Source organism: Mytilus edulis, chromosome 1 (genome assembly GCF_963676685.1).
Source record: "Mytilus edulis chromosome 1, xbMytEdul2.2, whole genome shotgun sequence".
Classification (NCBI taxonomy): Eukaryota; Metazoa; Mollusca; class Bivalvia; order Mytilida; family Mytilidae; genus Mytilus; species Mytilus edulis.
Window position 1 is genome coordinate 67,657,389 of NC_092344.1, and position 16,382 is coordinate 67,673,770.

At 31.4% G+C, this 16,382-nt stretch overlaps 1 long non-coding RNA gene across 1 annotated transcript; it reads left to right on the top strand.

Annotated features, from left to right (window-relative positions):
• Positions 1 to 109: 109 nt before the first annotated feature.
• LOC139487739 (uncharacterized) lies at positions 110 to 8,074 on the top strand. The gene is made up of 4 exons (XR_011655873.1): positions 110 to 232; positions 4,641 to 4,696; positions 6,613 to 6,700; positions 7,589 to 8,074. It is a non-coding gene; the product is annotated as an uncharacterized lncRNA (long non-coding RNA).
• The last annotated feature ends 8,308 nt before the right edge of the window (positions 8,075 to 16,382 follow it).

The window sequence follows — 16,382 nt, forward strand, 5'->3', positions numbered from 1 at the left end:
AATATATTCTTATTCTGTAACTGATAAGTAATGTTGAAAATAATAGAAAAATATACAGTGCATCTTTATTATTCAAGAAATAACGTTTAATATCATTACTAAAAATTCGTTTTTTAATTTTATTACAAAATAAATCTATTTTCGAGACACACGTGAAAGTTTCACAACATTTTAAATTTCTGGTTTAATCCAGTGTTTTAGCATAAACTTACAAAGATGTCAGGAAGAGAAGGTTCGTATATTTTAAAATTTTGATATCATAGTTTAACCAATTTGTATTTTTTTTAAGAAATGTAAGACAAGAAAAGTAATATCATGCGTAACCCTAGTCAATATGGGTCCAAGTCAAAATTATCGGCACCCAAAGAAAACGTCAAATCGGCACCTGCTTAACTTATCATCGTGTAATGTGTTTTCGTACTAATATCAATTTTTACTGCTTACGGTGTTCACTGTTGAGTTTAATTCAGGTGTTTACTAAAATTTAAAAAGCATGTCCTGTAGATTGATTTTATGTATTTAGTTTTTTTGTCAATGCTTACTACGATTTTTTACTGTTTCCGATTACTTTGCGATTTTTGTGTGTAAAAAAAACGGTGTCATATGTTTTCGTATGAAATAAAAATTGGGTCAGTATACGGACAGGAAATGAGTACAAAATCCGGAAATTCATATTTTCTAAAGTCGTGGTTCTGGTGATCGCTTGAATCATAAAAAAAGTTATTAAATACTTTTCAGTACTAAAAATTACTAGTAAATAGTGTAAGGTTGGTGTTTCGTGTGCTGAAATTTTTAGATTTTGATTAATTTCAGATTGGCACCTGGTTTGTACAAAATACATTATTTTTTCTAAAATAAAATGCAGTTTTCAAAATTTAGATTAAAAATAAAAAGTTAAGACTGTTTTCATCTTCATGTATCAAGGATGTATACAAAAAAATTGTCAATGAAATATTGAATAGTTAGATTTTGAACAACCATTTTATATAAGAACCCTGCTAATTTTAACTCGATTGTTTGAAATTAAAACGGCAAAAAAAAATCTTGACAGTCATATGTCTTGAAGATCCGGTGTCTGACTTGCAAAAAACATATCTGGACTTTATTTTAACCCTTCAGAATTTTTTTCCACAACTATTCTAGTGATGCATATTTTTGACATTAAATAAAAATGGCTAAATAGGTCAGTTTTATTTAATTTGTTCTAACGTCTTTAAAAAGCGACGTTGAATATGTTTTAAATATGTCAAGTTGTAGTGGTGCTGTTGTTCTAAATATAGAAACGGAAAAACATGCCACAATGTACGCGTATGCAGTCAAAACCGACGAAATGTGGTTGATACGAAAACACATGACATACGAAAACATATGACACGACGATAAGTCAGAAATTTTTGACTCCAACCAACAGGTCAGGAATAACCACCAATTTGTGGATTATACCTCAATTGACGTATAATCCACCAATTGACGTATAATGGTATAGACCAATTGGTGTATAATTCTTTGTTTTTCAAAAGAAATTATTCTATCAAAATGGAGCATTGTTTTCTTAAAACCATATTATGGTATGAAAACTTGTCAAACATTCCTAGTTTAGTATAGTGACATAACATATTGCATTTAATCAATAATTGTATTTGCAGTCTATTCAATGGACATTATTACTGTTTGCAGTCATGCGATCATGAGTACAACTCCACAGGTGAATGGAGCTCTTTGTTAATACTTGACTTTCATTATTAAAAGTCAATCATGGTCAATAGTACAAATGTTTCAACAAAAGAATTGCTGTACACATGCATTCTCAAGAGATGCAGCAGGCTTTGACAAAACTGAAACTTTCAGAGGACTCAATAAGGGTCATTTGAGGTATAATCTACCAATTGGTGGTTATTCCTGACCTGACCAACAGTCTTTAAAGATTAATTTCTCACAAACTACTCAATGGATTTTTAAAATCTTTGACTCAAAGCTGAAATATTACTCCTTCTTTATTTATGAATAAATTTATTTTTGATGTGATTAATCTCAAAATTTATTGCCAATTAATTGCCAAAATAGTGGTCTTCCAACTTGGATGAAAATGGCACATTCAGGTCAAATGGTAATAAAAATTTGTTTTAATCAACCATACACCATGTACACTATGTACCAAACCGTGTCTCAGATTTCTTCACATTTCACCTTTCATCTTTGGACAACAAATTATCCCAAAACTTGGACATGGTATAATTCGTAGAAAATACTCCCTTTAATCACATACATTATCAAAGTCAAACCAAAAGGGCCGGGGTACCCATAAAGTTTCTATTTTAATTTTTTGCTAATAATTCTCATGAAAAATTGTTCTGATAAATTAACTAAAAACTGAATTTCCCCCTTAGAACCCCTATAAATACAAGAATTCCACTAAGAACACCCCAGGAGTGTTCCGACACCATTACTTTATAAAAGAACCACACACTTTGTGTCTTTGATGCTCTAATACTGTCAATATTTTGAATTATGGTGTGCACTGACCAACACTAACTTGGTATTTGGCGGGAGTTTGAAGTCACAGATTTGACCAACATCTGTGATGTAGTAATTAATTATAGATGAAGCTCCGCCTCTTTCCAGACAGTCTAAGATAAGAGAATAACAGGAATGACCAGCTGCATATATATAATAAATATTTAACATCATTATTATCACTATAAAGAATAATTTTCATTTGTGTTTTGAAAAGAAATGTACAATGAAATTAGTTAGAATATTAAAATTATGCAATAAAAGACCATCCCTTTCCCGAAAATAGAATGTCCCACATGATGGAATTGAAAATTTTCACATGAACTTAATATTGGTTAATTATAAAATGCCTAAAACTCCAAAGAAGACAGATTCAGAGACAAATCAGTGTTCTAGGATTCCCATTACCCGTTACCCGGGGTAAGTGGATTAGGACAACGGGTAAGTCATTTTTTAGCCTTTGTCACCCGGTGGTAAGTCAATTTTTAAGTTCGGGGAAGCCGAAAAACTCTTGAAATTTCCCGGTCCTCTTCAATTTTCCCATATCTGCTTTTTATTTTTATTAAATCACGAGAAAAAACTTTGATAAAAGATCGAAGATTTTGTCGATGTCTATCGGCGCTTTTATTCAAGCACTCGTTTACTAGGTGTAATCAAGCGCAAAAGAGACCACATTCTTCTCCTATCATTCTAAAAGTGGGTCACGGTGTCGGTAAAATCGGAAAATCCGGATTGATAACTGGTGCTTAAATCGGGACATAAACAATTTTTTTTCTTGTCATCGGAGGAAAATAAACTTACAGTTGCATTTATTATAGCTCTTAATAAATGACATAGTAATAACTATAACATATTTGTCAAATTTAGTAAGAAATTGTTTTTTTTAAATTTTGTACAAAATTCAATCGTATCCGAATCCAGCTTTGTTCAGACAAACTTCACAACATATAATTTAAAGCATGTCATAAAAGTTTTTTGAGCGGCCCCCAGACCCCCGGCCATAAGGGCGGCTAGCTTTAGCTCGCCGCAGCGGACGGCGCTTAGCGCCGTCCGCATTGGTTGGCGGATTTAACTTTTAGATGTGGGTAAGTAATTTTTTTATTGATCTTACCCATGGTAAGTCAAGGTGCCAAAAAAATCCTAGAACACTGCAAATTCTTCTTGATTTAGTAAGAATCTTAAAAGTTTAAAGTTTGTCAGAGGCTTTTAAAGATACTTTCACACTCTTTAATATCCATATTTATATAGTTTTGTTCATTTTTGGTGAGATTTTTTCCCTTTAGATTTTCTCCTTTCCATATCTTCCCTTTTCTCTGTTTACTTCCATGTTATATAAATTACCTTTGTAGCAATACACATGATACAATGAGATAAGACCTCACTATTTATCTGCAGCAGCTATTGTTTGCAAATTTTTTCTTACCGATATGTGAAATGTTCATACAGTTGCATCCAAGCTAGTCTTCTGTATACAAAAAGTAGTTTTAGCACAAAGGTATTGCGTTTTCGGAAGAGCAGAATTTTTTGCTGCTACATGTACCTCGCCAAGAACCGGAAGTAAAAAAAAATAAATCTGTCATGTCTGTAGGTCAAATAAATAATATAAAAACTTCAGAATAAATAACACACTTCATATATTAAAAAAGTATGTGATATCAATATTTGAAAAATAAATATAATTTTAAAATTTATTTTGTTAAACACAAATCCTTATCTTTAACTCCATAAAGTACATGTAATTAAAATGTTATTCAAAAGTAATTGAGCATTACATGCTTTTTTTCAATGTAATTAATTAAATTACCATTACATGTTATTAAAAAAAAAATGCTCAATTACCTGTAAGATACCTGTAAGATCGTTGTGGGGCTCATATCATGCATATGGAAGGATCCTATCCTTTTTAGCCCACCATATTTTGGTACACTTTCAAAACTGATACAATCATCAATCCTGCATGATTTGGTGCAATATTTCACACAATTAAAAAGTTATATAATTACACATTACATTCAATTACATGGAAAATTGTAATGCATTACACTTAATTATCATTACATTTTCAATTACCCCATCCCTGCTCTTCACATATGAAGTAAATTCTTTACTAATTTTGTTTTTTACAGGTGGTAAGAAGAAGCCCTTGAAGGCACCAAAGAAAGAAAAAGGAGATATGGATGAGGTATTTTGTTTATGACTACATGTAGTAAAATTAGTATGCATCATAGTTATCAGTTTAACAAAAAAATTTACAATTAAAACAGATCATTAGTCATGAACAATTCAAATTCATTATAATTGACCACTTTCGAGTTCATCTGTCACCGGAAAAAACTCGTCAATTATGCACGCCTTTATGACGTCATTTACCAGATAGAGGGGCTCGCCTGTATCCTTGCACTATAAACGTTCATCAAGCGTCTTAGTGATCATCGTTGTGCAGGATAAACTAGAAATAATAGTTGTTTTGTAGGTACTTAATGACAATTCCCTAACGACAGCAGTGCTGATTGTCAATTTTGAGTAGGGTTGGCAAAGTATTACCCACCCGGGAATTCCCGGGCGGGAAAACCCGGGTTTTTCCGGGCTGGGCAATACTCCCAGAAATGGGTCATAGTGGGCATTACTGGGCAATATGATTTTTTAAGCTTATTTTAACACAAAATAGTAAAGATTTGTTACAGTTTCATAGTATAACAGCTAAATATTTACTTTTTATACAGATAACCATTGACAGTCATTTCTAGAAAATTTGATTTCATTCTCTTCTCTATTAATTTTATATGTAGGCAGAATACAAGATTTGCATACCTTTTAATTACCAAGTATTGTTTCAATAATCCAAATTTTGAAAAATGCATTTTATTGCAGTGTTTAAGTGAATTGTTAATTTTAATTGTTATACATTCATATTGTTAAATAAACACCCTACAGGGTCATGCCATTAACACTTATAAAATTGAAAGGACTGATTATTGTTACATAAACAAATCTGTGTTCTAATCTGAATAAACACTTATTAATTAGTGACAGTACATACATTATTTAAATGTGATGTTTCTTTAATACATGTTATTGTTAATTCTTAATAGGAGCTATATTCATTTGAAAAAAAACGACTTATTTGCTTTCTATTTACAGTTTGCCAATCTAGACAAATGCTAAACAAACAAAATAGGGTATAAATATCTTATTAAATGTATTGCATTTGTGTTTATCACTGAATCCTCTTTAAAATTCAGACAAATATTTTTTATTACCCAGTATTGCCCAGTATTACCCACTAAAACCCAGTAAAACCCGGGTTTTCCCAGTATTTCCCACTGGGCTGGGCAATACTCATAAAACCCGGGTTTTTGCCAACCCTGATTTTGAGAATTCAATTTGCCAAATAATTCGTTCAATATAGAATTATAGTTTTCCAACCACTTGCTCAACATTAAAATAAAAGTGACGACGCCCCTAAACGCACAAATGACGTTCACTTAAACCAGAGATTTTGACGGAAATGCATCAAACTCAAAAGTTGTCTATTAGGATCAACTTTTTGTCTTAAGATTTTTTCTAAAACTGAACACAGATTCTGTATGCAATATATTTCAGGCGCTTATTTATTGAAATGTAATAAAAATCATACAAGTGATGAATTCTGGGGAGGTACAAGTGCATACAGGAAAATTGCCCCCAAAAAATTATTTTCTGCATAAAATGGGTCAAAAACACCACATGATCAGTAATCAAAACATTGATCTAGATTTGTATATTGAACTTTTGAAATATGAAGAAAGAAATATATACAAAAATAACAATGTACATGAAAATATCTGCCTTAACTATAAGCTTATGGAGCCACACCCATTACATTGTACATGTATTAGAACCCTGTGGAAAACATTCTTGCCGACTTCATAGTAATTTTACAAAATTAAATACAAACAAAAAGATGTGGTAATTGTATGAATGCCAATCAGATCACTCTCTACTAGAGACCAAATGATTAAAAATGCCCTGAAGCTGAGTTTTATGATACTTTAGTGTCCTCATCACACCTCTGAGTTACATACATGTATATGTGTACTAGAATTTTTTTCTTCACAGGATGACATGGCATTCAAACAAAAACAGAGAGAAGAACAGAAGAAATTAGCTGAAGCAAAAGCCAAAGCAGGAGGGAAAGGTCCTATGGGTAAGTGAAAGTATCATAAGTTACATGTATATAAAGGAGGGGGATGTATCTACCTGTATAATTTCTTGACCAACTGAGCTCTCAAAAGTTAAGTGTTAATCAAGGAATTGTACAGCTGCTGACCACTGAAATTTGGAAAATTATATTTTTACCTGTTTTGTTTTGGGCAGCGAAGATGTGTTTGCTCAATCATAATGCTGAAAAAATTCAACCATTGATTCTAGAAAACTAAGAACATATATAAGGGTATTTCAGGAATCAGGATTTGCCGATTAATTTATAATTTTGTAATATGAACTGGATTATGGATAGTTATTGCTAACTATCATTTATGATTGTAATCATTGTAAATTTTTAAAATTCTGTAACATGTTTAAATATTGAAATTTATGCTAGTTTTATTGTCCCCCATGTGACATGTTACAGGGGATATAGATATACTGGGCGTCTGTCCATGTGCATCCAGTCTTGTTAATGCTCTTGTTATCTAATATTGTAAGATTTGTTTTTATGAAACTTGTATCATAGTTTATATCTCAGTAATGCTTTATGAGGGTATTGGAACTCTCTTCTCTTTTTTGGGAAAGGAAGTTAGATGGCAAAGGTTCATAAAAAATAAATTAATATTTCCATGGTTGTGTAAAATGTCTTTAAAAAAACATACAGGAGAAAATGAACTACATGCATAAAGAGTTTTTTTCGTCTGAATTCTATGTTTTTAAATTTGACAAGTTTACTTTCTTGTCTGCAATTCAGCAACAGACTCAACATCAACTAAAACGTTTATTCAGATTATGAAGACAAGTCTTTTTCTTCTCTCAGAAAGAATCTTAAGGACTGCTACATTTTGTATATCTATTAATTTATTTGTTTGAAATATATTTTCAGGGAGCAGTGGAATAAAGAAATCTGGGAAGAAATGACAACGGCTATGGCTACCAATTTTAACTGACTATTTGAATATTGTTACATGATTTCTATTTTCTGTATTATGTGCAATTATATTGACATTATGGTTGTAAAACTATCATTACCATAACTTTCAGTGTGGTTCTATCTTTTCACCTGTTTTTTTTTTTTTTTAATTTCAATATGTTCAAAAATCTTGCGTCTCGAAATGATATATTTATAACTGATGTTATTTTAAAAGCATATAAATATTAAACATGTTTATACCTGATGTTTTTACATGATTGTGAGAATTATGTATCATTCACTTGAATTGCTATTTATTGTCATTGCGTTTGAAAAAAGGTTCATATCAGTGGTGCTTTGCCAAAATGATATTTTAATCTGAAATGTCTATATTTTCAATATTTTATGATGTTTCAGAGTTGTCAGGAAAAATATTGTTAATAAACATTTTTATAGTTCTTTGATGTTTTGAAAAATATTAATTCTTTCCCATTTTAAGCAAGCCACCAGGTGTTTTATGTTGTTGGTTTATTTTTGATGCCTGGTCGATCAGGTTTTGATAGTTGTTTTAGTTTGTTGTGCTATTGTGCTATCAAGTTGTTTTGGTTTGTTGTGTTATCCAATACTATTTGGGTGATTTCTGTTATCCTTACAACCCTCCTGTTATAAAATAAGGAATTGTAGAATAATTGCCAAACCAACTTTTCGAAGGCTGTATAGCCAGTCAAGGTCGTCAAAAACTTCCATCATCATAATTGCCAATGACCAGAGTTCTGGCTAAAGTTCCATGTGAAGTAAATAATTTTGGAAGATTATGGTTTTTACTGGATTACTGGAAGTACCAGGCCGCTACTCCCTAAATGTTGCCATTCAAATTTGATAAGATTGACCTTGTAACAACCAGGATATCAAGTTGATCTCATTGAGCTCTGTCCAAATCCAGGGCTCCCTAGCGTGTAGCCTATATCCAATCATATCAGGTGTTATATATGACCATGTCAATCTGATCTCCTGTAGAGTTCCATTCGAACTTTACCTCACCAAAGCTTAAATGAAGTGGATGTAATATAGACAACCATACAGAGTTAGAAATTTTTATACATGTACAACCGCAAAAGTTTTAAAAATTGGCTCATATATTGGTGTCAGCGTTGTCTGAAAAGACATGGTTTCCTAATAATACTTTAGTACAATTAAATAGAAATCAATTAGATTTTAACAAAATGTTTATAAATACTAAAGGAAGGTTTGGATTGATTTTGGGGGTTATAGTCCCAACTGTTCAGGAAAATGGGGCCCAAATAAGCATTTTTGTAGTTTCCAGACAATAACTTGTATTAAAGTGTAGGAATCTTTCTGAAATAATACCACAAGTTTCCATATAACAAAGGGATGGTTAGGATTGACTTTGAGGTGTTATAGCTCAAACCATTTAGGAATGGGGGGGGGGGGGGGGGGGGGAACAAGGGCCTTTCTGTTTAAAGGACAATTGAGACAATTTAAAAGCAGTGTAAGGGAGGTAATCCAAATCAATTTGAAAAAAACCAATGTTTGATTATCTACCTTACACTGCTTGTAAATTATGTATTAAGAAATGATAATTGTATTGAGGTGATGAACAATAATTAGCTTTCAACTTTTTTTTTAGAAGTTAATATTAATTTTAGCCATGTCTATGTACGTCTTTTTTTTATTATAAACTTTAATGGTGTATTTAATTATGGTTACAAACTCCATTAGAAATTTGAATTGAGATACTGACCATATCTTCTGAGAACTTTTTTTGAAATCGGGAAAGAGAGGAGGTGAAAAATTGGAAGGAGGACAATTTTTCTCATTTCAGATTTCAGACATTAAAAGAATTTTTTTTTTTTAATAATTTTTTTGGGGGGTTAGGGGCGGGTATATATTCAACAGTATAGTGTATTGAACAAAAGCAAAAAATTGAATACAAATTCGAATCAAACAACCAATTTGAATTCTTTGACTACAGTTTTTCTGTGTCCGAAGCCTATTATGTGTCAAAAAATTAATTACAGTCCAAATTTTAGATGTGTATCAACCGTGAATATTGTCATGTGTCCATTTTGTCCCCAACTTCTCAGGGTTTGACATCTGGGGTCGTATCCAGCTGTGCTCAGCGAAGCAATGGATTTTATTTTCATAGACATATGATTTTGTGGTTAAGCTATTACTAGAAATTAAGCAACATTAAATGTGGGACATATACACAGTCGACATGAACTAAATATGAATCGACATAAAAGAGGGCCATCTAAATTTGTGTCTGAACACAGCACACAGAGAACTAAATAGTTAAATTTTTGTTGGATATACATGTAGGTGAATCACAAATACATATGTCCAAACAAACAAATCTTGTGTGCTAGTTAGCAAAACCACCATAGCAAATATGCAAACAAATTGGTACCTACGAAAAGAAAATGAATCGACCATAGTTCACCTTTCTAATAGAATTTACAAGAAAATGACATACATTTACATTATCAGGATAAAAGGATGACCCCTTTAAGTCCATTTCAAAATATTTTTTCTGAATTGTCATCATCCTCATAATACCAGCGCTATTCTCTGTCGTGTAAATAAGCCTAAATAGGACCCTATACGTTCCAATATAATTTACGTCCTTAAGCTTCTAAGTCAACATACAATGCACATCTTAATACTATATATATTAAAGTTTCTAATTTATTCTTATTCTCATGCAACCAACAATTAATTCCCCTATTCAAAACCTTAAATCAGTCAACAATTAGACAAGAGTGCACACGCTGAAATGTCTCGCCTTCTTTACTAATTATTGATATTATGTTGATAGTCCTAAGTATAAAACTTTATTAAAAACTGTCACATAAACTTAGCATTAACCAAGATAACTAAGCAAAGACCAATGAACCATGAAAATGAGGTCAAGGTCAGATGAACCATGCCAGGCAGACATGTACAGCTAACAATGCTTCCATACAACAAATATAGTTGACCTATTACTTATAGTTTAAGAAAAATAGACCAAAACACAAAAACTTAACACTGAGCAATGAACCGTGAAAATGAGGTCGAGGTCAAATAAAACCTGCGGGACTGACATAGATCATAAAATATTTCCATACACCAAATATAGTTGACCTATGGCATATAGTATTAGATAAAAAGACCAAAACTCAAAAACCTAACTTTGACCACTCAACCATGAAAATGAGCTCAAGGTCAGATGACATCTGCCCGCTAGACATGTACATCTTACAATCATTCCATACAACAAATATAGTAGATCTGTTGCATAAAGTATGAGAAAAACAGACCAAAACACAAAAACTTAACTATAACCACTGAACCATGAAAATGAGGTCAAGGTCAGATGACACCTGCCAGTTGGATATGTACACCTTACAGTCCTTCCATACACCGAATATACTAGACCTATTGCTTATAATATCTGAGATATGGACTTGACCACCAAAACTTAACCTTGTTCACAGATCCATGAAATGAGGTCGAGGTCAAGTGAAAACTGTCTGACGGGCATGAGGACCTTGCAAGGTACGCATATACCAAATATAATTATCCTATTACTTATGATAAGAGAGAATTCAACATTACAAAAAATCTGAACTTTTTTTTCAAGTGGTCACTGAACCATGAAAATGAGGTCAATGACATTTGACATGTGACTGACGGAAACTTCGTAAAATGAGGCATCTATATACAAAGTATGAAGCATCCAGGTCTTCCACCCTCTAAAATATAAAGCTTTAAAAAAGTTAGCTTTCTGCGGGTTACACTAATGACTGGACCGAATGACAGGACCGAATGACAGGACCAAATGAAAAATGCTAATAACTTTTTCATTTCTCAATGGATTGATCTCAAATTTGAAATATAATAAGATTTCATCATTTGATAAATAGATTTAAGAAAAAAAAAGAAGAAAATTTGTAAGAAACTTTAGAAAACGTGACATGACCAACTCTGATAATGACAGGACCAACATCGAGAATGACAGGACCAAATAAAAATGCTAATAACTTTTTTATTTTTCAAAGGAATTATCTCAGATTTGAAATATAAAATGATATGTCATATTTTGAAACATTAATGTTATAAAAAATATAGATTTATTTTCAAAAACTTTCGAAAACGTGACATGACCATCGCTGACTGACATGACCAACCTCGACAATGACAGGACCAGATGAAATTGCTAATTTCTCTTTCATTTCTCAATTTTTTTCCCTGATATTTGAAATATAATAAGATTTTATCATTTGATAAATAGATTTAAGAAAAAAATTAAAGAAATATGTAAGAAACTTTAGAAAACGTGACATGACCAACTCTGATAATGACAGGACCAACTTCGACAATGACAGGACCAAATGAAAATGCTAATAACTTTTATTTTTCTAAAAGAATTATCTCAGATTTGAAACATAAAAGGATATGTCACATTTTGAAACATAAATGTTATAAAAAATATAGATTTATTTTCAAAAACTATCAAAAACGTGACATGACCATCGCTGACTGTCATGACCAACCTAGACAATGACAGGACCAGATGAAATTGCTAATTGCTCTTTTATTTCCCAAATATTTTTCTGAAATTTGAGATATAATAAGATTTTATCATTTGATAAATAGATTTAAGAAATAAAAAGAAAAAAATTGTAAGAAACATAAGAAAACGTGACATGACCAACTCTGATAATGACAGGACCAACTTCGACAATGACAGGCCAAAATAAAAATGCTAATAACTTTTTTTTATATTTCAAAGGAATTCTCTCAGATTTTAAATATAAAATGATATGTCATATTTTGAAACATAAAAGTTTAAACGTGACATGACCATCGCTGTCTGACATGGCCAACCTCGACAATGACAGGACCAGATGAATTTGCTAAAATTTACTTTTTATTTCTAAAAAATATATCTTATATATGTTATATCTATTATTGTAATATCTTCTCTGCAACTATGTATTTGGTTTATGAGAATAAAGTTCATTCATTCATTCATTCAGAATATTTTGTATATTGCATGATTACCGGTCATAATCTGACACGTCTGAAAACAATTATAAGGTAAGTAACAAACAAAAGGTGTGACATAAGCCATAAATAAGTTGATAAACCCAATAAAGATTGTGATGACAGTAATTAAAATCACACAATAGTTCATGTCGTTGTTTTATTAATATTTTCAGAACAGTAAATAATTATTTCCATGTATGCTTGAGTATATGCACGGTATATCTTGATAGTTTTTCCCCCTCATAATAAACAAATAAACATTTCTTGAAGTATGCCCGACCCTTGCATGCATGATTTCTTGGTAGTTTTAAATATTTTCATAAAATATACTGAAGCAAACATTTTCACGGACTACTTTAAAAGGTTTGATACCTTTCCAAAGTGGCTTAAATTGGGCTTCATGATGTCAAGAAATATTATGATGATAATTCAATAAATCTTAATTTATCTATAGTTTAATCAGAGACATGTATTATATTTCTCTGGTTTAATGAACTATCTCTTAAACTATAAAATGATTATATGTAATAACATATAGATATTTCAAGATCTCTTTCTTAAATATAGTGATCATTCGTGTCTTTTTGTTCTGTGATTCTGCATGTCCTGTGACTCTCCGCCAACATACGTTTAGTAGCTAGGTCAAGATTTTAAACCACCAAAAAATATATTTTCCTGAATTTATAAGATATATCTTACTAATTATGGATCAGAGTTGAACAATTTCAGTAAAAAAAAAAAAGAAATTATGATTTTTCATCGGCCAGATCATAGTCGATGTTAGTCAGGTCACACAACCGCAAGCTTTCAATACGTTTTTTTTTCTATATTTTTCTTATATGATGTGCGAAATGGTCTAAATTGTCATTATTTCAAATTTGAGAGGATTATTCTAACAAATGTTATGCATAATTTTAATATCATTTTTATTTGGTCCTGTCATTAATTGTCGAGGATTGTCCTGTCATTGACAACGTTAACCAGGTCACATTTCAGCAAGCTTTTTATACCTTTTTCTTATATTTATATATAAAATGGTATAACCTTCACACATTTTAAATTTCAGAGAAATATTCTGAGAAATAAAAGAATAATTAGCAATTTCATCTGGTCCTATCATTGTCTAGGTTGGTCATGTCAGTCAGCGATGGTCATGTCACGTTTTTGAAAGTTTTTGAAAATAAATCTATATTTTTTATAACATAAATGTTTTAAAATGTGACATATAATTTTATGTTTCAAATCTGAGATAATTCTTTTGAAAAATAAAAAAGTTATTAGCATTTTTATTTGGTCCTGTCATTGTCGAAGTTGGTCCTGTCATTATCAGAGTTGGTCATGTCACGTTTTCTAAAGTTTCTTACATATTTTCTTTAATTTTTTTCTTAAATCTATTTATCAAATGATAAAATCTTATTATATTTCAAATTTCAGAAAAATATTTTGAGAAATAAAAGAGAAATTAGCAATTTCATCTGGTCCTGTCATTGTCGAGGTTGGTCATGTCAGTCAGCGATGGTCAGGTCACGTTTTCGAAAGTTTTTGAAAATAAATCTATATTTTTTATAACATTTTGGTTTCAAAATATGACATATCATTTTATATTTCAAATCTGAGATAATTCCTTTGAAAAATAAAAAAGTTATTAGCATTTTTATTTGGTCCTGTCATTCTCGATGTTGGTCCTGTCATTATCAGAGTTGGTCATGTCACGTTTTCTAAAGTTTCTTACAATTTTTTTTCTTTTTTTTTCTTAAATCTATTTATCAAATGATGAAATCTTATTATATTTCAAATTTGAGATCAATCCTTTGAGAAATGAAAAAGTTATTAGCATTTTTCATTTGGTCCTGTCATTCGGTCCTGTCATTCGGTCCAGTCATTAGTGTAACCCGCTTTCTGCAACAAAAGTTGCTGGCTCGACAAAAACGTATGTATTTGTTTCACAGAAGAGACGGACTCTTGAAGATGTCTCATAAATATTCTCGATTTCAGGAAGGTGCCCTTTGTTTAAGCTCATCTGGTCAAATGGGCCATATTGAGGTTTGATCATTTAACGATTACGAAAGAAAAACAGTAGGCGGAGGTGTTAAATTATTAAAAATAATAATTAAAAGTTTTTGACTCGCAGGCACTTTCTCAGAATTTTTTTAAATAGAAAAAGAAATTCCGAGACAAGTGCGTGTGTTTTGACTAGTCTTTTATTATGGTGCGTGTTGTTTAGTAGGGATCCCACGTATTTATTTTTAGAAATTAGTGTAGAAGGACTATATTCTGGTAAAAAAAAATCTTGGTATCTTATTTTTGGTTACAGGGGCGGATCTAGCCATTTAAAAAAGGGGGTCCAACTATTTGTCCCCATTCAAATGCATGGATCGTCCAAAAAAAAAGGTGGGGTTCCAGGGATTCACTGGATCCGCGCCTGACCATGGGTTGTGCATGTGTTCTTAGTTTCTAACCGACTCAGTGGTTTTGTGACAGTGCGGGAGTACTTGGTTTTGAACAAAAGACTTTTTTTGAAGTCAAAATAATGTGTTCGTATATATATATTTGTCTATCCTGTTACTATGGTTGCTATGGTTACAGTATGAGGATAGACAGTATTAGACAGAAACGTCTTTAAAAAGTTTATAACATATAGTGGCACACATAATGGAATATTTCGTTGTTTGAACTCATCTCAAGGTTATAAAGTCTTAATCTTTACAATTTAGCATTTACAGGTGGAATACTGCTAACGGTTACATGATAGACAAAAAGGGTAACAGGAAAGAACTTGATATAGTGATATATCATTTACGTTCCTGTTACCAACAAAATAAAGACAAAAGTAAACCAAAATGCGAGGGATATGTCATATAATATGGAACGCAATAGTATGCCTGCTGTTGGGTTTATTTGAAAGAAACAGAAAATGCGAGACATTATATATTGCTATCGTAGACTTGCATTACTGGTTGTTATTAAAACCTTTGAAAACCAATTTTTAGAGGCATACGAATATCAAACTTCAAATTTTATTGAAACTTTTTCTAAATAACCCAAAATTTCTTCTGAACATGGTAACAGGAGAGACAAAATATTGCGCCCCCTATCAAAAAAATGTTTTAAATATTCTTGTATGATATAATCAAGATTGCATCTTTTTAATTTATTTGTTGTTCTATAAGTTTTGTTTGTTTTGATTTGCTAGTGATGAGGGTCGGTCGTTATAGCTAGTAGCAGTCACTGTGTTAATATCAACATGTGCTCATCCTGAGTATGCATTCAATTTTCTGCAGGACAATAAACATCTATCTCTCATCGTCATCCTCAGTTACTGAAAACTTCTGTCCAGTCACGAATATTTGAAGTTGCTGTGGTATTAATTTATCTCAGAGCATAGAAGCCCAATAGGAATAAAATTAACGAAACGCAGACAGATTTTATTTTCAAAAGTATTCATGACTGAACAATACGATCACTTATAATCTTAGGCTAGATCTTTCAGTATGTAAACAATATTTTTTTTCTTTGTTGCTTAAGGGTAATCAAATATCAGTGCTTGCATTTTTACTTTACATGCAAGATATTTCTCTAATGGCATGCATTCTTATATATGTCTCTGTTGTTTCTCTTGATCGGTTAACGACATATTGTACTTTAGACTGCAAGAAACTACGTTAATTCATATATATTGTTATGAATATTTGACTTATATATATTTTTTATA